This window comes from Salmo trutta, chromosome 14 (genome assembly GCF_901001165.1).
Source record: "Salmo trutta chromosome 14, fSalTru1.1, whole genome shotgun sequence".
NCBI classification, from domain to species: Eukaryota; Metazoa; Chordata; class Actinopteri; order Salmoniformes; family Salmonidae; genus Salmo; species Salmo trutta.
The window spans coordinates 9,987,147-10,008,976 of NC_042970.1; the positions used below are offsets into that span (position 1 = coordinate 9,987,147).

Here is a 21,830-nt window from a genome sequence, read left to right on the forward strand (position 1 = left end):
ATGGGGACAGCATGAATGGCTAAAACACAGGGACAGAGTGTCCTCCTTAGCTGTCACAATGCTGTGGGATTCGGTTCACTTGGCTCTCAGCTGCAAGACATAAATCATTGTTTTACAGGCCAGGAGCGTGGCCGAACAGTTGCCCCTGTTCATAGATTGGGCTGCATCACAGCTTGGTACTGCAACTCCACCGCCGCAGACCTTCAAGACGCTTTAGAGGGTTATACACGCACCATTGGGTGCACACTGTCTACCCTCCAGGACACCTACAACACAATGTGTCGCCGGAAGGCCAAGAAGATCATCAGGGACGCCCCGGCCTGTTTTCACCCGTTTCCATTACTCAGACGAGGGCTATACAGGAGCATTATGGCGAAAACTGAAAGACCCGGCCAACCATTTCTACCTCCAGGCTGCTGAACAGACACCATCACTGGTCAGTGACCTGCTCCCCCCACCCCACGGTCACTTACTTTACCTGCTGCTCCCCCTATGGACATTCATCACTGATGCAGTTGTTAATATGTATATATTTTTATTTATTTGTTTATTATTATTTGGTCCTTTAGTCTGCCTGTTGCTCCATCCCAAAGGACATGTCTTTATTCATCACTGCTGCAGTTGTTAATACTTCTCTAGGATAGGGGCAGTATTTTGACGTCTGTATGAAAGGCGTGCCCAAATGAATCTATCCGCTTCTCGGGCCCAGAAGGTAGGATATGCATATTATTAGTAGATATGGATAGAAAACACTCTGAAGTTTCTACAACTGTTTGAATGATGTCTGTGAGTATAACATAACTCATATGGCAGGCAAAAACCTGAGAAAAAATCCAACCAGGAAGTGACTTGTAGTTCTTCTATCTAATCCCTATTCAAACTACAGTGTCTGTGGGGTCATTTTGCACTTCCTATTGGCTGTCAACAGCCTTTAGAAACTTGTTTCATCCATCTACTGTTACTGGGCAGAGAATAGGAGCTCAGTCAATCAGTGGACTGCCTGGGACCAGTGAGTTGTTTACTGTGCGGGCACGTTGGCGCGCCTCTCCTTCTTTTTCCTCTGTAATGAATACGCTATTGTCAAGTTGGAATATTATCGACGTTTTATGTTAAAAAGACCCTAAGGATTGATTGTAAACATCGTTTGACATGTTTCTAAGAACGGTAATGGAACTATTTGACTTTTTGTCTCTGGCTTTACACTCACGCTTTATGCCTTTGGATTAGTGATCTGAACGCGCGAACAATACAGAGGTATTTGGACATAAATATGGAGTATTTCAAACAAAGAGAACATTTCTTGTGGAAGTGGGAGGCCTGGTAGTGCATTCCGACGAAGATCAGCAAAGGTAAGGGAAGATTTATAATACTAATTCTGAGTTTAGTTGACTCCAGAACTTGGCGGGTAACTGTATAGCTTGATTTGATGGCTGAGCTCTGTACTCAGAATATTGAAAAATGTGCTTTCGCCATAAAGCTATTTTAAAATCTGACACAGCGGTTGCATTAAGGAGTAGTATATCTAAAATTCTTTCAATAACTGTTGTAAAGTTTATCAACATTTATGATGAGTATTTTTGTAAATTGATGTGCTCATTCACCAGCGGTTTGGTGGGAATACATTTTCTGAACATCACGCACCAATGTAAAATGGGGTTTATGGATATAAATATGAACTTTACCAAGCAAAACATACATGTATTTTGTAACATTGAGTCCTGGGAGTATCATCCGATGAAGATCATCAAAGGTTAGTGATTAATTTTAGCTGTATTTCTGGCTTTTGTGACGCCTCTCCTTGCTTGGAAAATGGCTGTGTGGTTTTTCTTGTTTAGGTGCTGTCCTAACATAATCTAATGTTATGCTTTCGCTGTAAAGCCTTTTTGAAATCAGACACTCTGGTTGGATTAAGGAGGATCTTATCTTTAAAATGGTGTATAATACTTGTGTGTTTGAGAAATTTGAATTATGAGATTTTTGTTGTTTTGAATTTGCCGCCCTGCAATTTCACTGGCTGTTGATAGTGTGTACCGCGGGTGTTGTTGATAGTGTGTACCCACATGTCCCTATGTATACTACACAGTACTATTACCATTTCCAATGTTTTATTTCACTTCGTCCTGCGTGTTGGAGCTTGGAGCTCTGAATCTGAAGATCTAGGATTGTAACCTAATTTCTCCTCCACAACCTACACACACAGCCCCCACACACAGCCCCCACACACAGCCCACACACACAGCCCACACACACAGGTGCACAATATAGTTTTTAAATTCCATTTGTAATGATTCTCTTATTTGGTTAAATTTGTGTTAACTTCTTGTGACTACTACTGTCAATTCTGTTGTTAATTCATTTTTATGTTGTTACCAATTTGATTACATGTATTGTATGTACAAATGTACTCAGTGCAAGAGGTGACACTACAGTCCTTGATTCGAATCCAGGCTGTATCACATCCAGTCGTGATTGGGAGTCTCATAGGGCAGCGCACAATTGGCCCAGCGTCGTCTGGGGTTGGCTGGTGTAGGACATCATTGTGAATAAGAATTTGTTCTTAACTGACTCACCTAGTTGAATAAAGGTTACATTTTTTGTATTATTGTTTTTGTTACATTTAGATATCAGGTAGAATTTCCCTGTAAATGTACAGCATTATTGTGGCACCAGAGTTGCCAGCTAATAGCGTAATTTTGCTTTACAGTACTATTTTCCTTACTGTAAAACATTACAGTGTAAATTGACAGCAAGGATGCTGTAATATGTCTTTACATTAAGTAAGAAAAATAGTACTGTAAAACATATTACATAAGATGTAAGCTGTAAAGCAAACTTACAGGTTTAAATTGGCAACTGTGGTGCCAGTATAACGCTGTAAATTTACAGGGGAAAGTTTTACAGTCCAGAACAGATGCTAGACCACATGATGACTACAATTCAGACTGCTGAAAGGGCTCCTGTCTAAGCACCTAAATCAAATCAAATCAAATTTTATTGGTCACATACACATATTTAGCAGATGTTATTGCGCATGTAGTGAAATGCTTGTGTTCTTCGCTCCAACAGTGCAGTAATATCTAAAAATACACAACAAAACACACAAATCTGAAAGTAAAAGAATGGCATTAAGAAATCTATAAATATCACAATGAGCAATTTCGGAGTCCAGAGTAAGTGTATATATATATACACTGCTCAAAAAAATAAAGGGAACACTTAAACAACACAATGTAACTCCAAGTCAATCCCACTTCTGTGAAATCAAACTGTCCACTTAGGAAGCAACACTGATTGACAATAAATTTCACATGCTGTTGTGCAAATGGAATAGACAACCGGTGGAAATTATAGGCAATTAGCAAGACACCCCCAATAAAGGAGTGGTTCAGCAGGTGGTGACCAGAGACCACTTCTCAGTTCTTATGCTTCCTGGCTGATGTTTTGGTCACTTTTGAATGCTGGCGGTGCTTTCACTCTAGTGGTAGCATGAGACGGAGTCTACAACCCACACAAGTGGCACAGGTAGTGCAGCTCATCCAGGATGGCACATCAATGCGTGCTGTGGCAAGAAGGTTTGCTGTGTCTGTCAGCGTAGTGTCCAGAGCATGAAGGCGCTACCAGGAGACAGGCCAGTACATCAGGAGACGTGGAGAAGGCCGTAGGAGGGCAACAACCCAGCAGCAGGACCGCTACCTCCGCCTTTGTGCAAGGAGGAGCAGGAGGAGCACTGCCAGAGCCCTGCAAAATGACCTCCAGCAAGCCACAAATGTGTATGTGTCTGCTCAAACGGTCAGAAACAGACTCCATGAGGGTGGTATGAGGGCCCGACGTCCACAGGTGGGGGTTGTGCTTACAGCCCAACACCGTGCAGGACGTTTGGCATTTGCCAGAGAACACCAAGATTGGCAAATTCGCCACTGGCGCCCTGTGCTCTTCACAGATGAAAGCAGGTTCACACTGAGCACATGTGACAGACTTGACAGAGTCTGGAGACGCCGTGGAGAACGTTCTGCTGCCTGCAACATCCTCCAGCATGACCGGTTTGGCGGTGGGTCAGTCATGGTGTGGGGTGGCATTTCTTTGGGGGGCCGCACAGCCCTCCATGTGCTCGCCAGAGGTAGCCTGACTGCCATTAGGTACCGAGATGAGATCCTCAGACCCCTTGTGAGACCATATGCTGGTGCGGTTGGCCCTGGGTTCCTCCTAATGCAAGACAATGCTAGACCTCATGTGGCTGGACTGTGTCAGCAGTTCCTGCAAGAGGAAGGCATTGATGCTATGGACTGGCCCGCCCGTTCCCCAAACCTGAATCCAATTGAGCACATCTGGGACATCATGTCTCGCTCCATCCACCAACGCCACGTTGCACCACAGACTGTCCAGGAGTTGGCGGATGCTTTAGTCCAGGTCTGGGAGGAGATCCCTCAGGAGACCATCCGCCACCTCATCAGGAGCATGCCCAGGCGTTGTAGGGAGGTCATACAGGCACGTGGAGGCCACACACACTACTGAGCCTCATTTTGACTTGTTTTAAGGACATTACATCAAAGTTGGATCAGCCTGTAGTGTGGTTTTCCACTTTAATTTTGAGTGTGACTCCAAATCCAGACCTTCATGGGTTGATAAATTGAATTTCCATTGATTATTTTTGTGTGATTTTGTTGTCAGCACATTCAACTATGTAAAGAAAAAAGTATTTAATAAGATTATTTCATCAATTCAGATCTAGGATGTGTTATTTTAGTGTTCCCTTTATTTTTTGGAGCAGTATATATATGATGGGATGTATTGACATTATGGACAGTATGTGGATAGAATATGTAGTATTTCTGTAGAATACATGGATAGAATACTATATGTACAGAAATAGTTGAATAGGGTGGCCTTGACTAGAATACAGTATATATATATATATAAAGTGGGTAAAACAGTATGTAAACATTATTAAAGTGACCAGTGTTCCATGTCTATGTACATAGGGCAGCAGCCTCTAAGGTGCAGGGTAGAGTAACCGGGTGGTAGCCGGCTAGTGATGGCTATTCAATAGTCTGATGGCCTTGAGATAGAAGCTGTTTTTCAGTCTCTCAGTCCCAGCTTTGATGCACCTGTACTGACATCGCCTTCTTGATGATAACGGGGTGAACAGGCCGTTGCTCAGGTGGGTGAGGTCCTTGATGATCTTCTTGGCCTTTCTGGAAGGCAGGCAGTGTGCCCCTGGTGACGTGTTGGGCTAACCGCTACAACCTCTGGAGAGCCCTGAGTTTCCGTACAGGGCGGTGATACAGCCCGGCAGGATGCCCTCAATGGTGCATCTGTAAAAGTTTGTGAGGGTCTTAGGGGCCAAGCTGAATTTCTTCAGCCTCCTGAGGTTGAAGAGGCGCTGTTGTGCCTTTTTTCACCACACTGTCTGTGTGTGTACCATTTCAGATTGTCAGTGATGTGTACGCCAAGGAACTTGAAGCTTTTCACCTTCTCCAGTGCAGCCTCATAGATGTGGATGGGGACGTGCTCCTTCTACTGTCTCCTGAAGTCCACAATCAGCTCCTTAATTTTGTTGACATTGCGGAAGAGGTTATATCCTGGCACCACTCTGCCTGGGCCCTCACTTCCTACCTGTAGGCTGTCTTGTCGTTGTTGGTTATCAGGACTACCACTGTTGTGTCGTCTGAAAAATTGATGATTGAGTTGAAGGCGTGCATGGCCACACAGTCATGGGTGAACAGGAAGTAGGGAGTTTTTAGGGAGTTTTTCCTAGCCACCGTGCTTCTACACCTGCATTGCTTGCTGTTTGGGGTTTTAGGCTGGGTTTCTGTACAGCACTTTGAGATATCAGCTGATGTAAGAAGGGCTTTATAAATACATTTGATTTGATTTGATTTTAGTACAGGAGGGGGTTGAGCACACACCCTTGTGGGGCCCCTGTGTTGAGGGTCAGCAAAGTGGAGGTGTTGTTGCCTACCTTCACCACCTGGGGGCGGCCAGTTAGGAAGTCCAGAACTCAGTTGCACAGGGCGAGGTTCAGACCCAGGGCCCGAGCTTAATGATGAGCTTGGAGGGTACTATGGTGTTGAAGGCTGAGCTGTAGTCAATGAACAGCATTCTTGCATTGGTATTCCTCTTCTCCAGAAGGGACAGGGCAGTGTGCAGTGTGATGGCGATAGCGATTGCATCATCCATGGATCTATTGGGGCGGTATGCAAATTGCAGTGGGTCTAGGGTGTCAGGTAAGGTGGAGGTGATATGATCCTTAACTAGCCTCTCAAAGCACTTCATGATAACAGAAGTGAGTGTTAAAGGGCAATAGTCATTGAGTTCAGTTACCTTCGCTTTCTTGGATACAGGAACAATAGTGGACATCCAGACTGGGATAGGGAGAGTTTAATATGTCCGTAAACAATCCAGCCAGCTGGTCTGCGCATGCTCTGAGGACACGGCTAGGGATGCCGTCTGGGCCGGCAGCCTTGTGAGGGTTAACAAGCTTAAATGTTGTCATGATTGTCCTGATCAGGTCAGGTTACAGGAGACCACAACCCTACAGAGTATCTCTCACCCCCAACAGAGGAGGAGAGATCTAGGGGTCTGAAGATGTGGGGGTTTTATGACCCCTCACGCCCATGATAAATCTTAGGCCACAGACAAAATTCCTTTGTCCTCTCACTATGGAAAACCAGCCTCAGAACATTAAACATGCAATAAAAGGACTTTGGAACAATGGTTTCCGTTCAGCCACAATGGTGGTCATGACGATAGATGGAATATGAAAATATATGTAATTTTTGTGTTGTTGCTAAAGGTTAATAGGTGATGTTATTACGAAAACATTGTACCTTTAAGAGTTTTCCCAGTATATGCCTGATGTTTATACATTGTACAGTCACGTCCTGACCAGTAAAAGGGGTTGTTTGTTATTGTAGTTTGGTCAGGGCGTGGCAGGGGGTGTTTGTTTAGTGTGTTTCGGGGTTTTTGGTGTATGTTCTATATTTTCTATTTCTATGTGTTTATCTGGTTTTTCTATTTCTATGTTGGGGTTTTGGAACGACCTCCAATTAGAGCCAGCTGGTTGTCGTTGCCTCTAATTGGAGGCCATATTTAAGTGGGTTAATTTTCTCTTGTGTTTGTGGGGGGTTGTTCCTTGTATAGTCTGAGCACTTTACGGGACTGTTTTCGTTGTTTGTTTTGTGTAAGTGTTTTGTTGTTTTTCCTTCAAATAAAAGAAGATGATAAATATACCCGCTGCAGTTTGGTCCACTCCTTAAGACGAACGTGACGTGTTCGTTGTGTGGAAAATGTTCAAATCAAAGAGAATGTTTTGGTAAAGATGAAATGTGAAGTTAGTTGTCTAAAATTTGATTTGAGTAAAATCTAGACCTTGCCTCTTAACTTGGTACGCCCAGAGAATTGCCCTAAAGGCGGCTACGCCCACTTCTGACCAGAGGGTATAAGACATGGGGGTTAAGAATGAACAGGTCAGACTAAGTGACCCAAGCTGCAGCAGAGGTCTAAAAGGTCAACGAACCCCAAAACGCAACACAAGGTCGAAGACAAATCTTTTTCTACCCAAGCTACGGATGAGTAGCTGTGTCTAAGCGGGTGAATTCAAGCCGAACCACCTAGCCTCCACTCTCCATTGAATTGTGGTATCTACACTGTTTCATTCCTACGCTGTGAGCTCTGAGCTACAGAGCTGTCTGTCCTCAGAAGACCCCTTTCAGAGCAAGGGCGAGGAATCAGACCACTAAGCCAAAAAGGACACTGACATCGTGAGGACAACCAGAGAGTTGCGCCGGAGAAGTGCGTCATTGAGAAGCCTAAACGACCCACGCGGAGCTTCCCATCTGAGACCTCCAACACGTAATTACATCATTATATTCTGGCCCATAAGAGCGGCAGTTCGGGGCAAGGCTAGGGTTAAAATAAGCATAGCTAACAAATGCACCCAAATGTATATTTCTCTCGTGTACTTTCTCTTTTTCTCTCTCTTTTAAATCCCCATTTTGGGTAACACGCGCCATAGTGTGTTGGCCCGTTATACTAAGTTCTAATCAATAGCCTAGACTGTGTTTTTGTTTATGTGTATCTTTTATCATCACTTTAGCTTTCTAGTAAATAAATAATCAACTAAGATTGGTGTGGTACGAAGTCATTGGTGGGACCCGGGTCCGTGCAGATTCCCGGATTATGCGACATTCAGAATGAGACTGTAGAGGAAATTGATTAATTAGCAACTGTTGTAAAATCGATATTCTGATATCCTTTGAGTTAATTTGGGAAATAGAAACTCAATAAAACTAATTTTCCCATGGTGCCCCAGGTTAATGAGTTAATAATTGCTTGATTGATTTAATCACGCAATTATAAACCGTTAATCATTCGATGAGCAACAGTTGTCACATTAACTAATACAACATCACGACAATGTCTTACTGACGTTGGCCATGGAGAACAAGAGCTCACAGTCCCCGGGAGTGGCCCGCGTCATTGGCACTGTGTTATCCTCAAAGCGGGCGAAGAATGTGTTTAGCTTGTCTGGGAGCAAGACATTGGTGTCCACGACGTGGCTGGTTTTCCCTGCCTCCTGTCTGAGCCGTTGAATTCCAGCTCCACTTTGTCTCTGTACTGATGTTTTGCCTTTTTGATTGCCTTAAGGAGGGCATAACTGGACTGTTTGTATTCAACCATATTCTCAGCCACCTTGCTATGGTTAAATGTCATTGTCTAACCACGGTTTTGGCTTGGATGGGTTTTAATCATCACAGTGGGAACAACATCCCCTATACACTTCCTGATGAATTCAGTCACTGTGTCAGTGTATACATCAATGTTGTTCCCAGAGGCACTCAGGAACATATCCCAGTCCGCGTGATCAAAATAATCTTGAAGCATGGATTCCGATTGGTCAGACCAGCGTTCAATAGACCTTAGCATGGGCACTTCCTGTTTGAGTTTCTGCCTATGGGAAAGGAAGAGTAGAATGGAGTCATGATCTGATTTGCTGAAGAGAGGGCGGGGGAGGATCTTGTAGCCATCTTGGTAGGGAGCGTAACAATGGTCGAGAGTTTTTGAAGCGTGAGTACTGCAGGTAAATTGATAGAACTTCGGCCGCATTTTCCTCAAATTCACTTTGTTAAAATCCCCAGCTGCAATAAATGCGGCCTCGGGATATGTGGTTTCCAGTTTGCACAGTCCAGTGTAGTTCCTTGAGAGCCGTCGTGGTAACGGCTTGAGGGGGAAAATATACGGCTGTGATGATGACCAAAGAGAATTCTCTTGGGAGGTAATGCGGTCAGCATTTGATTTAGAGGTATTCTAAATTGGGTGAACAAAAGGACTTGAGTTCTTGTACATTACCACAATCACACCATGAGTAGTTAATCATGAAACATACACCTCTGCCTTTCTTCTTCCTAGAGAGTTCTTTATTCTAATCTGCGCGATGTACTGAGAACCCAGCTGGCTGTATGGACAGGGACAGTATATCCGGAGAGAGACATAATTCCGTGAAACAGAGTATGTTACCGTCCCTGATGTCTCTCTGGAAGGAGACCCTCGCCCTGAGCTTGTCTACTTTATTATCCAGAGACTGAACATTAGCGAGTAATAGACTCGGAAGCGGTGGTAGTTGTGTACACCTCCTGAGTTGGACTAAAAGTCCACTCTGAATATCTCTTTTCCACCAGCGGCGTTTTGGAGCAGCCTCTGGTATAAGTTAAATCGCCTTGGGTGGGTACAAACAGAGGATCCAATTCAGGAAAGTTGTATTTCTGGACGCAGTTACCGCCGCTCTGATATCCAAAAGTTATTTCCGGCTGTATGTAATAATGCAAAAAACACTCTGGGCTAATAATGTGAGAAATAACAACCACAGTGTCATGACTTCCGCCGAAGTCGGCTCCTCTCCTTGTTCGGGCGGCATTCGGCGGTCGACGTCACCGACTTTCTAACCATCGCCGCTCCATTTTTCATTGTTCCATTTGTTTTGTCTTGTTCCCTGCACACCTGGTTTTCATTCCCTAATCACACTGCATGTATTTATTCCTCTGTTCCCCTCCATGTCTTTGTGTGAAATTGTTTGTTGTTATGTGGTTATTGTGACGCACCAGGCTGTGTTTCCATGTTCCGTGTTCGTGCACGTTGTATGTTCATTTGGTACATTAGCTTTGGTGAGTGTTTTTTCGCGCTTTGCACTTTTGCCTTTTGGCTGGAGGTTTTGACGCAGTTTGCGACCGTCTGTTTGTTCACTCCAGCCTGAATAAAGTGCGCGCCTGTTCACAACTCTCTGCTCTCCTGCACCTGACTTCACCACCAGTACACACACCCTTGACACACAGCTAAAGAAGTTAAAGAAGTCCTGCAAAGTTGCTTAGGAGCCAGAAACAGAGCGGCCATGTCTATCGGCGCCATCTTGTTGTATCTATCTAGTTCTAGAATGTAATAATGTTAACATAGTAAGCCACGGGAAAGGAAGAGTGGTCAAGGATTTAGCACTCTGGTCCATGGCACCTCCAATAAAACACTTCATCTGTCTACCTCTCTACCTCTCGTGTGTGTGTGTGTGTGTGTGTGTGTGTGTGTGTGTGTGTGTGTGTGTGTGTGTGTGTGTGTGCGGGTGTGACCATCTGTGCCTGGCCATGTCCTGAAGAGATCTTAAGCACCAGACTTTCCACTTCTCCGCATGCCAATCTGCCTTCAACATCCTTAAAGCATCGCAGTTTCTCACACACACACACACACACACACACACACACATTCTTCCTCTCTCTCTCTCTCTCTTTCACAGTGTGATGTGCTGCGGTCGTATCTGCTCCAGATCAGTGACGAGCCATCAGATATGAGTCCCAAATGGCCCTCTATTCCCTATAAAGTGCACTATTTAATTTAATTTATTTTATTTCACCTTTATTTAACCAGGTAGGCAAGTTGAGAACAAGTTCTCATTTACAATTGCGACCTGGCCAAGATAAAGCAAAGCAGTTCGACAACATACAACAACACAGAGTTACACATGGAGTAAAACAACATCAATAATACAGTAGAAAAATAAGTCTATATACAATGTGAGCAAATGAGGTGAGATAAGGGAGGTAAAGGCAAAAAAGGCCATGGTGGCAAAGTAAATACAATATAGCAAGTAAAACACTGGAATGGTAGATTTGCAGTGGAAGAAAGTGCAAAGTAGAAATATAAATAATGGGGTGCAAAGGAGCAAAATAAATAAATACAGTAGGGGAAGGGGTAGTTGTTTAGGCTAAATTATAGATGGACTATGTACAGGTGCAGTGATCTGTGTGCTGCTCTGACAGCTGGTGCTTAAAGCTAGTGAGGGAGATAAGTGTTTCCAGTTTCAGAGATTTTTGCAGTTTGTTCCAGTCATTGGCAGCAGAGAACTGGAAGGAGAGACGGCCAAAGGAGGAATTGGCTTTGGGGGTGACCAGAGAGATATACCTGCTGGAGCGCGTGCTACAGGTGGGTGCTGCTATGGTGACCAGTGAGCGGAGATAAGGGGGGACTTTACCTAGCAAGGTCTTGTAGATGACCTGGAGCCAGTGTCTTGTAGATGACCTGGAGCAGTTTGACGACGAGTATGAAGCGAGGGCCAGCCAACGAGAGCGTACAGGTCACAGTGGTGGGTAGTATATGGGGCTTTGGTGACAAAACGGATGGCAATGTGATAGACTGCATCCAGTTTATTGAGTAGGGTATTGGAGGCTATTTTGTAAATGACATCGCCGAAGTCGAGGATCGGTAGGATGGTCAGTTTTACGAGGGTATGTTTGGCAGCATGAGTGAAGGATGCTTTGTTGCCAAATAGGAAGCCAATTCTAGATTTAACTTTGGATTGGAGATGTTTGATGTGAGTCTGGAAGGAGAGCTTACAGTCTAACCAGACACCTAGGTATTTGTAGTTGTCCACATATTCTAAGTCAGAACCGTCCAGAGTAGTGATGCTGGCGGGCAGGTGCAGGCAGCGATCGGTTGAAGAGCATGCATTTAGTTTTACTTGTATTTAAGAGCAGTTGGAGGCCACGGAAGGAGAGTTGTATGGCATTGAGTTGTATGGCATCTCGTCTGGAGGGTTGTTAACACAGTGTCCAAAGAAGGGCCAGAAGTATACAAAATGGTGTCGTCTGCGTAGAGGTGGATAAGAGACTCACCAGCAGCAAGAGCGACATCATTGATGTATACAGAGAAAAGAGTTGGCCCAAGAATTGAACCCTGTGGCACCCCCATAGAGACTACCAGAGGCCTGGACAACAGGCCATCTGATTTGACACATTAAACTCTATCAGAGAAGTAGTTGGTGAACCAGGCGAAGCAATCATTTGAGAAACCCATGAAGGGAATAGGATGCCATTTGGGGCGTATCCATCAGATAGAGAGAGAAAGTTGCTGGTTTCATATGGCAACATGCATAAATATGTTAATTGAAGATCAGGACACAGATATTTAGGGAATTATATCAAAGCAGTAGTATATATATATGTTGAGGATCTGTGATGGAAGCAACCCAGAAGTTCCCTTCTCTTTCTCCGAGTATCTTTCTCTCTCCGAGTATCTCTCTCTCTGAGTATCTCTCTCTCTCTCTGAGTATCTCTCTCTCTCTCTGAGTATCTCTCTCTCTCTCTGAGTATCTCTCAAGGGTTTTTATTGGTATGGGAAACATGTTTACATTGCAAAAGCAAGTGAAATGGACAAACAAAAGTGAAATAACCAATAAAATGTGAACAGTAAATATTATACTCACACAAGTTCCAAAATAAAAAAGACATTTCAAATGTCATATTATGTCTATATACAGCGTGGTAGCAATGTGAAAATAGGTAAAGTACAAAATGGAAAATAAATAAATATGGGTTGTATTAACAATGGTGTTTGTTCTTCACTGGGTCCCCTTTTCTTGTGGCAACAGGTCACAAATCCTGCTGCTGTGATTGTACACTGTGGTATTTCACCCAATAGTTATGGGAGGTTACTAAAATGTTATTTGTTTTCAAAATCTTTGTGGGTCTGTGTTATCTGAGGGAAATACGGTGCCTTCGGAAAGTATTCAGACCCCTTGACTTTTTCCACATTTTGTTACGTTACAGCCTTATTCTAAAATGGGTTCAATTGTTTTTTTCCCTCATCAATCTACACTCAATACCTCATAATGACAAAGCAAAAACTGTTTTTAGATTTAAAAAAAAAAGTACTAAAAATAATAAACATAAATACCTTATTTACATAAGTATTCAGACCCTTTGCTATGAGACTCCAAATTGAGCTCAGGTGCATCCTGTTTCCATTGATCATCCTTGAGATGTTTCTACAACTTGATTGGAGACCACCTGTGGTAAATTCAATTGATTTGACATGATTTGGAAAGGCACACACCAGTCTTTAAAAGGTCCCACAGTTAACAGTGCAAGTCAGAGCAAAAACCAAGCCATGAGGTCGAAGGAATTGTCTGTAGAGCGCCGAGACAGGATTGTGTCAAGTAATTATCTTTTTGTTTTCTCATGATTTGGTTGGGTCTAAGTGTATCGCTGTCCTGGGGCTTTGTTTGTGTTTGTAAACAGAGCCCCAGGACCAGCTTTCTTAGGGGACTCTTCTCCAGGTTCATCTCACTGTAGGCTATGGGTTTGTTATGGAAGGTTTGGGAATCTCTTCCTTTTAGGTGGTTGTAGAATTTAACAGCTCTTCTCTGGATTTTGATAATTAGCGGGTATCGGCCTAATTCTGCTCTGCATGCATTATTTGGTGTTTTTGCGTTGTACACAGAGGATATTTCTACAGGATTCTGCATGCGGAGTCTCAATTTGGTGTTTGTCCCATTTTGTGAATTCTTGGTTGGTGAGCGGACCCCAGACCTCACAACCATAAAGGGTGATTCTCTTTCTCTCTCTCTCTCATTCTCTCTCTACTGTGCGCGTGTCTCATCACAGTCCGTGTTGTGCCGTGAGGTGTAGTTTTTTCTGGGGTTTTTTTCAATCTGATTTTACTGCTAGCTTGTTCTTAATCCTGCCTTCCTAACAACATTATCAACAAGGCAGGTCCTACAAGCCCTAGTATTGTCGCACCTTGACTACTGTTCAGTAGTGTGGTCAGGTGCCACAAAGAGGGAATTGGGGAAAATTGCAGTTGGCTCAGAACAGGGCAGCATGGCTTGCCATTAAAAGTACACAGAGATCTAACATTAATGACATGCATGTCAAGAGAGAGATTGACTTCATTACTTGTTTTGTAAGAGGTGATGACAAGCTGAATGTACCAAGCTGTCTGTTTAAGATACTAGCACACAGGTCAGACACCCATGCATACCCCACAACAGGAATCCCCCAGGGGTATGCGCAATGCCATCGGGGGTACAACAAATACTTTTTTTTTCTTTATGAAAGAAACTATACAGACAATTTCTTCATCAAACAACACTGTTTCACGACGCGTCAGTGAACAAATGGACTTTGGTGGTCAAGATGTGTTGGTATCTGTACTGATGGAGCAAAAGCCATGACAGGGAGACCTAGTGGAGTGGTAATGCGTGTGCAAGCAGTTGCTCCCAATGCCACTTGGGTACACTGCATCGTCCACCAAGAGGATCTTGCCTGACGGCATGAAATACGTTTTGGACACTCCAGTGAAAATGGTTAACTTTGTTAAAGCAAGGCCCCCTGAACTCTTGTGTATTTTCTGCATTATGTAATGTAACGGGCATCGTATGAAGTGGACCAAGGCGCAGCGGGTTGAGTGCTCATTTTAACTTTTATTTGAACACTGAAAACACAAAACAAGAAAATGAACGCACAGTAATGCAGGCTACACACAGCTATGCAAAAACAACTTCCCACAAACGACAGGTGAAAAAGGGCTACCTAAGTATGACTCCCAATCAGCAACAACGATGTACAGCTGTTCCTGATTGGGAGCCATACCAGGCCAACACAAAGAAATATACAACATAGAAAAACCATAGAAATACAAAACATAGAACAAAACCCCGACAACACAAAACAAACACACCTCTGCCACGCCCTGACCAAACTACAATGACAAATAACCCCTTATACTGGTCAGGACGTGACAAGCAATGACATGGGCAGCGGCCATGTAACGCTTTTACAACATACAGAAGTGCGCTGGTTATCAAGGGGCAAAGTATTGACACATTTTTTTTAATTGAGAGACGAGCTTAAAGTTTTCTTTACTGACAATTTTCACTTGTCTGACCGCTTGCATGATGATGAGTTTCTCATACGACTGGTCTATCTGGGTGATGTTTTTTCTCGCCTGAATGATCTGAATCTAGGATTACAGGGACTCTTCACAATTATATTCAATGTGCGGGACAAAATTGAGGCTATGATTAAGAAGTTGGAGCTCTTCTCTGTCTGTATTAACAAGGACAACACACAGGTCTTTCCATCATTGTATGATTTTTTGTGTGCAAATTAACTCAAGCTTACGGACAATGTCAAATGTGATATAGCAAAACACCTGAGTGAGTTGGGTGCGTAATTACACAGGTACTTTCCCGAAACGGATGACACAAACAACTGGATTTGTTGTCCCTTTCATGCCCTGCCTCCAGTCCACTTACCGATATCTGAACAAGAGAGCCTCATCGAAATTGCAACAAGTGGTTCTGTGAAAATGTAATTTAATCAGAAGCCACTGCCAGATTTCTGAATAGGGCTGCGCTCAGAGTATCCTGCCTTGGCAAATCGCGCTGTTAAGACACTGATGCCCTTTGCAACCACGTATCTATGTGAGAGTGGATTCTCGGCCCTCACTAGCATGAAATCTAAATACAGGCACAGACTGTGTGTGGAAAAAGACTGAGACTCTCCAATACAACTCAACCTTGCAGAGTTATGTTCATCCTTTCAACCACAGCCTTCTCATTAACCTGTGGTGAATTCTTCACAATTTTCGATGAACAAATAAAAGTTTTATATGTAAGATGGCTAAATAAAGAGCTAAATAATTATTATTTGTGCCCTGGTCCTATTGGAGCTCTTTGTCACTTCCCATGAGCTGGGTTGTGACAAAAACTCACTTATTCTTATGTTTAATAAATGTATCATATAGTGTGTGTGTGGCAGGCGTACAATGATATCTTGCACAAGCTGTTATTTACAAAAATACATAGTCCGCCGCCCCTTGTCTTACCAGACGCCGCTTACCAGTGTATTACCTATGGTAGAGTACAGTACACTGTTAACAGGACCAGTGTATTACCTATGGTAGAGTACAGTACACTGTCAACAGGACCAGTGTATTACCTATGGTAGAGTACAGTACACTGTTAACAGGACCAGTGTATTACCTATGGTAGAGTACAGTACACCGTTAACAGGACCAGTGTATTACCTATGGTAGAGTACGGTACACTGTTAACAGGACCAGTGTATTACCTATGGTAGAGTACAGTACACTGTCAACAGGACCAGTGTATTACCTATGGTAGAGTACGGTACACTGTTAACAGGACCAGTGTATTACCTATGGTAGAGTACGGTACACTGTTAACAGGACCAGTGTATTACCTATGGTAGAGTACAGTACACTGTTAACAGGACCAGTGTGGAGAAGTACAGTACCCTGCCAGTAATACACCGTGAATGTATTTCTTTCACTGCCATTCTGACTCACAATGCATCCAGCCTTAACAAAAGCTATTCACATAGATTTGTAATGCCTTGAACTGCTCATTGGTTGGATGTGGAAAGACTTGAGAAGCGTGACAGATTGATGTATGATGCCATGTGGAATGTACAGATTCGGTGGAGTTTTCCATGGAATGAATGTGACACAGAGGTGGAGAAATTACATTTCAAGGTGAATTGCTTTGCACCACAAATGTCCCATTAGCACTGCATATTACACGGTCGTTATAGAAATGTGAGTAAAAAATATATATAATGATTTCATCATGTGGGCCATATAAAAGGAACATGACTAAATAGATTTCATTCACATATTAAACACTAAGACTGATTGAACACACCGGCACAATGACACATACCTTCACTAAAATAAATGATTCACCAATTACATCGTTGCAATAGGAAGAGACAAGGTGCCATTGAAAAACCCCAAACTCCATCTGAATCCAACTACAGTATTTAGCTGAATGAATGAATGATACCAAATGCTGAATGAGATCACTGAGCACAATGAGATTAAGTTGCACATGATCACACAAACTCACTCTTAAAATCTGTGTGGGTGGGTGCCCCCTCTAGCTGTCCATAAGTCTCTTTTGTTAACTTCGAGTGTTACGCGTGCCTCAGCTAACAAATACATGAATGTGGTGAGTGCATTAAGTGAATCAGAGGGCTCCCGAGTGGCACTGCATCTCAGCGCAAGAGACGTCACTACAGTCCCTGGTTTGAATCCAGGCTGTATCACATCTGGCTGTGATTGGGAGTACCATAGGGTGGTGCACAATTGGCCTAGTGTCATCCGGGGTAGGCCGTCATTGTAAATAAGAATTTGTACTTAACTGACGTGCCTAGTTAAATAAATAAAAAAAACAAGGCCACTTCTTTCTCATAAAGTGTCTTAGAGTAGGAGTGCTGATCTAGGATCAGGTCCTCTCTGTCCATGTGATCTAAAGGACCAGTATTCAGTCATAATTCTGATCTAGAATCAGGTCCTCCCTGTCCATGTGATCTAAAGGACCAGTATTCAGTCATAATGCTGATCTAGGATCAGGTCCTCCCTGTCCATATGACCTTATTCTGTATGATTTAAAAGGTGAAATTGATCCCAGACATTGTGAATACAGTGTTTTACTTCTATGTAGAGGGACAGCATGCACACACATAAAAAAAGTACACATTCGTTCTTGTTTAATGTAATGATCGATGTATTATTGAATTCAATATACTGTAATCAGGCAGCTCCAATGTTTCAGCTGCTGCCATTCTCAAGATACTGTGGACATTTTACCTCAGGATGCAGTAAAACATGCAGCAGTGTAACCGACCCAACCAGTGTTCAATAATACAGTAGAGTCTTGTTAGGGCTCAGTCCCTCTCCAACCCTCTCAACAAGCTCCCACTGCTCTACAACAGAGGTGTGTGTGTGTGTGTGTGTGTGTGTCCTTGAGTTTTCTAGCCCCTCACAGGCAAGCAGATGCAGTGTCTGTTTCTCAATACAGCCTAGCTGTGTCCTTGGCTGGGATCTGGTAAGAGATGGAAAGGAAGGTGAGGACACTACAGGGAGAATGGGGATGGTTGGTAATGTTTGATTCTCCCTCTGTGCTTCTGTGATTACCTGAGAGGGAGGTGGGGGACGCAGAGGAGAGAGATGAACGTGATGCACAGTTAGTCATTTAGCAGACGCTCTTATCCAGAGAGACTCAGTTAGTCATTTAGCAGACGCTCTTATCCAGAGAGACTCAGTTAGTCATTTAGCAGTCGCTCTTATCCAGAGACTCAGTTAAATTTAGCAGATGCTCTTATCCAGAGCGACTCAGTTAGTCATTTAGCAGACGCTCTTCTCCAGAGAGACTGAGTTAGTCATTTAGCAGACGCTCTTATCCAGAGAGACTGAGTTAGTCATTTAGCAGTCGCTCTTATCCAGAGAGACTCAGTTAGTCATTTAGCAGACGCTCTTATCCAGAGAGACTGAGTTAGTCATTTAGCAGTCGCTCTTATCCAGAGAGACTCAGTTAGTCATTTAGCAGTCGCTCTTATCCAGAGAGACTCAGTTAGTCATTTAGCAGTTGCTCTTATCCAGAGAGACTCAGTTAGTCATTTAGCAGATGCTCTTATCCAGAGACTCAGTCACTAGATAGCTCGGTGGGACAAGACCAACAGATACATTTTAGTGACTCTAAAATAACACGAAGAAAGGAAGGAAGGAAGGAAGGAAGGAAGGAAGGAAGGAAGGAAGGAAGGAAGGAAGGAAGGAAGGAAGGAAGGAAGGAAGGAAGGAAGGAAGGAAGGAAGGAGTGTTTTATGATCTGAGGCCTTGAAAACAGCACTGCCTTGCTGGTATGTGACAGAATACAGAATCTAGCTCCGATTCATCACTCATCTAAAATAGACAAAAAAATGCACATGCACACACGCACGCACACACGCACGCACACACGCACGCACGCACACACGCACGCACGCACACACACACACACACACACAGCATTGTGGACTCAAGTGGTTTCTCGCATCACTTAACACAGACTTACAGACACACCCACATCGACACATACCACACATACACTGAGGGTGCACCAAAATGCACGTAGTCCTGAAGCATGTACGCTAATATACACTGGAGTACAGGGTCATTCATAACCATTAACAACAACACCATCATTAGCCAACGCATGATGACACACTGCAGCTGATCTATTCATGATTCATCCAGCTAGCTAATGTTTCTAAAGAGTGGCTGGATGAGAAGTGATGAACAGATGTTGGAGCTTAATTTGATCACCCTGTTGCAGGATAACTTTTCTGCAATGAAGGAAATTTAAAACGTGTAGTTTATTTGAGGGTTAAATAGGATTTTGAGTTTGTAATTTACACTTTAAAATGTCAGACTTGATTTACCCTAACGAAAAATGTATTAACCCCTACAACAATGTCCATTCATTATAATCCACATAATAATTCACATTTCCTGTTGCTGCAGGACTATTTTCCTGCTGTAGCAAAGTGTTTCAAATGAAGATCCCACATCTGTATGAAGAATGAAAATGACCTCCATAATAGACAAACAGAGCAGAAATCTACCAAGATTTCTGTTTTCAATCCAAGTGTAACTTTCCTCAATCAAATAATTGACCCATCATTTTTTTTTATGATGTGAAGAAGAACCCTTGAAAAATGTAAAAAAATAAATAGCAGGGACGCAGTTGAAGAACTGCGTTCCAATAGCGACAACTCCCCGAGTTGTATTACTCAGCCGCACCCTACCTTGGTTGAATCCAGATACAGCAGTTCCCACCCAAAACCCCTCCACTGTCAGAGAATCTTCCCTATCCATGTTATATATTTCTATAACCCCTTACCATAACGCATGGCCAGTTAGGACGCAATAGGAGTTGAAGACTACTTGCTGAGTGTTGTTCCTTATCACATTTTGGAAAAAATTGTGTACTTTAAAGGTGTTGGCAAACATCACAGCACTCACTCACTCACCACACACACACAAAAAACTTAGGATATTCAGACAAGTGGACTTTGTTTCCCTTCTGTCCCTAACTGACTACAACAAGAATAGCACTACTGGAGATGAAAGGCTCCAGGTCCACTGGGGTTAACTCACCTGCAGGAGACGGTGATTTCTACTTTAGTGGCAGGGATGTTCCCGGTGATCGGGTCGAACTCGTACACCGAGGCCATGTCCTCTAGCTTGTCCATCACGTCCCCCTCCATAGGGGCAAGCGCAAGGGCGAGCGCGCGGGGCGGCTCGGGAGCGATCCGTGACTCGCACAGCCTGGCCCCGGTCGAACGCGTGTTGGGTGGTGATTGTGTCGTGTCCAAACTCCCGGTGGGTCGCGATAACACTGAGAGAGCCAGCCAGGGAGAGACAGAGAGAGAGATTCAGGGAAACTGGACACCAACAGCCCTCTGGAGAAGCGCACTTGACGAACTATCCATAGATAGTGCCGTTTAGACTGGGGAGACCCTGGAAGCGACCTACCGTTCTGCCGCGCTAGCTACAGCTGATACCGCAACGCTCACGGTAACAGCAGGCAGCACATCATAGGAGAGTAACCTGGTGACCTGGTCTCTGCGTGTCAAGAGGAGCTCTACTCCATCGGCTGATGAGCAGACTGAGCGGACCGGAGACTGAAGAGAGACAACGCGGTTTCTACACTACACTACTACGCTCTCCTTCACCTCCCTCCCACATGTGATTCCACGCGGGCGTTCCCAGCTATATGCTCACAGCTGGATGCTTCTGTAATGCCTTCATTCAGGTGTCATAGCTGGTCATCTATTTTCACCCATATATCCGTGGTGTTTCTGTGGATTCACCTTAAAGCTACATTATAAAAATAGCCTAATTTATTCTGTCTGTCAGGCAATCATTTACAGAGCAACAAACCCAACATCATTACATATGGCTGAATCCAACGTATGCATTTTGCAGATCGTTAATGACACCGTCTGCCATTTCAGTCGATTAATTCAGTCAGTGTTGTCATTACATTACATTTGTGAGAGTGGCAATAAATCGTCATTAAAAGTGCGCCTGGTTTCAGCACCACAGTAGTGGACAGCTCCCCCGTCGCCTGCGTTGCTAGTGCTGCTTTTATAGAGCAATACAACTCGTTTTCTGTGGTGGTTTATGAACACACAGGGAATCTGCAGACTGTCTCTAAGCCACAGAGGATAGTGATGCTTTTATAGAGCAATACAACTCGTTTTCTGTGGTGGTTTATGAACACACAGGGAATCTGCAGACTGTCTCTAAGCCACAGAGGATAGTGCTGCTTTTATAGAGCAATACAACTCGTTTTCTGTGGTGGTTTATGAACACACAGGGAATCTGCAGACTGTCTCTAAGCCACAGAGGATAGTGATGCTTTTATAGAGCAATACAACTCGTTTTCTGTGGTGGTTTATGAACACACAGGGAATCTGCAGACTGTCTCTAAGCCACAGAGGATAGTGATGCTTTTTCATCTGTAAAAGTGACCCTCCACCTCCAATAAGAGCTCTATTGTTCTCTCGCTCTTTTCTTTCCCCTCACTCTGTCTCTCACACACCAGCACACACACCAACACACACCCCAGCACACACCCCAACACACACACCAACACACACACCAACACACACACCAACACACACACCAACACACACACCAACACACTAGGGAGGCAAAGCAAG

The 21,830-nt window shown here is 43.7% G+C and overlaps 1 long non-coding RNA gene across 2 annotated transcripts in view; it reads right to left on the reverse strand.

Annotated features, from left to right (window-relative positions):
• Positions 1–20,824, reverse strand: part of LOC115207364 (uncharacterized) — a 53,011-nt gene extending 32,187 nt beyond the window's left edge. Inside the window, exons 1-2 of one of the 2 annotated variants that reach the window (XR_003880999.1) lie at positions 20,638–20,824; positions 20,260–20,500 (exon numbers count right to left, since the gene is read on the reverse strand). This is a non-coding gene — a long non-coding RNA (uncharacterized LOC115207364). Of the gene's footprint in view, positions 1–20,259 lie in introns of both variants that reach the window. The other variant, XR_003880998.1, reaches the window with a different exon arrangement.
• Positions 20,825–21,830: the final 1,006 nt, after the last annotated feature.